Genomic DNA, 2,365 nt, shown 5'->3' on the forward strand with positions numbered 1-2,365 from the left:
TTGGCACCTTTTACTAAAACAAACAATACAATGTAGTTAATTTCATTCTCTTTCTCCTCCTCCCGGCCTTATCTAAGCCCTTGTCGTGCCCTCCTCCCGACAGTCTCTGATTGGCCTTTTTGTAAGAACGAATCTGTCCCCGTCCTATTCTTGTGAAATAGGGAAAAACAGTTACACCATTTTGCAGAGGGGAAACTGAGGCATAAACTAGGCTGGAGTTTCAAAGCTTTATATGGGATTCCTGATAGAAGGTAACGAAAATTGGGCATCAAAATACCCTACTTGGCTTTGAAACTGCATCCCATGAGATATACTCAGAACTAGGATTTAGAATCCAGAGTTCCTGATCCACTTCCTAAGGCTTCACCTTAAACCATCTTTCCTCTCCCAGCCCAGCTGTGCCCAGCAGAAACCTACATCCATCCTCTTACCTGAGACAGCTGCCAGAAAGAAACAGAACCCCAGACCGACCATTTCCATATTCCTCCACCACTTTTGGTGTGCAGCAAAGCAGGAAACCCGCCGGCTGTTGGCGAGGGCCCCTGGCTGTTCTTTATCAGGCACTTTCCCTACTTAATTTGCATGTGGGTGTGGCTACATCGTGTGACGAAACCTTGGCTATCCACGCCTGTACAAATAAATAGCCTCAGAAACTGGAGGGACAAAATAACGGAGGAGGCCAGGGCAGATCTACGGAATTTGGGCCCCGATCTAGGACAACACTGAAGCTACTTTGACCTCATCGGGGCGTCCATGTGAGCTAAAGGACAATTGCTGAAAATGAATGTTAAGGTGCCCAGTGTTGGGCTGTCACACCCAACGGATGTGAAACTGATATAACACAGAGTCCAGGAATGTGTAAACACAGGCACTTTCCAGTGGGGAAATCTTCCTTTGAGAGGTGATCTCTGACCTTCTGTGATGTAGTGGGGGTACCTGGCTGGTTTCCATGCTGCTGGCTCTGGGGTAACCCCCACTGGCTGCCGTGGGTACCACGACCCAGCAAAACAGGATGAGTCACTATGCAAACCAGTGGCCAGACACCCCCCTTGGAGAGGAACAAAGGAAGGTGGAATGCTGCCCTGGCTGGGGGGCAGGGCTGGAAGAGAGTTAGTGAGTTGCTGGCTGGAAGCATGGAGGAGACAGCCTAGAGAAAGGGACTGGAGTTTAGGGGCCCAGTCTCCCTCATCTCAAGGGGGCCTGAGGCATCCTAGCCCAGTTCCTGTGACCAGACTACATCTGTGCTGTGCTGTATCCTGGAGAGGCAATAAACTTCCTCTATTCCACCGGCTGGTGCAGTCTGTTTGTGCCATTTCGGGGTGCAGGAGACAGGGGACCCCCAACGCGCCGTCACACCTTCCAAGGGGCACTGGGAACTGAACTAGTGTTCATTGGGAAGGGATTACGCTGATCAGAGCCTCAGGCTGGAGATGCATCCCAGCCTGCAGAGCTAAAGCCAAGAATTCCTGGTGATTATTTCCCTATTCAGTCTCTGGGTGTGACATAATGTGGGTACCTTGCTGGTTGCTAGGCTTGGGCTGTGGGTGACTCCCACTGGCTGCTGTCTGTACCACGGCCCGGCTGAGTAGCTGATGGGACAGGAGGTAACCTGTTCCACAGCAAAATGCAGGACAATGTAGCACTTTAAAGACTGTTCTACAGGTTACCTCCCAGGGAGAGGAACAAAGGAAGTAAGGCGGAGTGGAACCCCTGGCTGGGGGGCAGGGCTGGAAGTTGTGGAAGTTGGGCAGTTTCTGTCTGGTATGATGGAGGAAGCAGCCTAAGCAAGGGGCGGGGATTTAGGGGCCCAGTCTCCCGCATCTCAAAGGGGGCTGAGGCATCCTGGGCCTGCCCTGTAACCAGATTACATCTGTGCTGTGCTGTATCCTGGAGCAGCAATAAACTCCCTCTAGTCTACTGGCTGGTGGAGTCTGTTCGTGCCACTATGGGGGTGCAGGAGACGGGGGAGCCCCAACGCGCCATCACACTGGGAAGAAACGTTTCCGAAGCGAACGTGACACTTTGCTGCCCCCGTGCGGATCTGTCCCTTCAGTAACCACAGAAGCGATTCCCCCTCTTCGTCCTTTTAGCTTCGTGTCGCTTGGTCACTTGTGTCCCTGCAGGGCCTAGAGAACGGGGGAGGGGGTTTGCTTTGCAGGCTGCTTCGGTTTATCTCTGTGTCCAGGGTCAGTCACTGACCGGCCTAATGTCCGTCTTGCATCGCAGTCACAAGAAATCTCTTCCAAGTGCCCCTCCCCCGTTCTCTGGCAGCTCGCTCCTGCAGGGAGAGTGGGTGTCACATCACTGAGTTTCGGAGGAACATTCAGTGGCATGTCTGAGCCAGACACGGGGGGGGGGGGGGGGA

Source organism: Pelodiscus sinensis, chromosome 30 (genome assembly GCF_052426305.1).
Source record: "Pelodiscus sinensis isolate ZL-2025 chromosome 30, ASM5242630v1, whole genome shotgun sequence".
Taxonomy (NCBI): Eukaryota; Metazoa; Chordata; order Testudines; family Trionychidae; genus Pelodiscus; species Pelodiscus sinensis.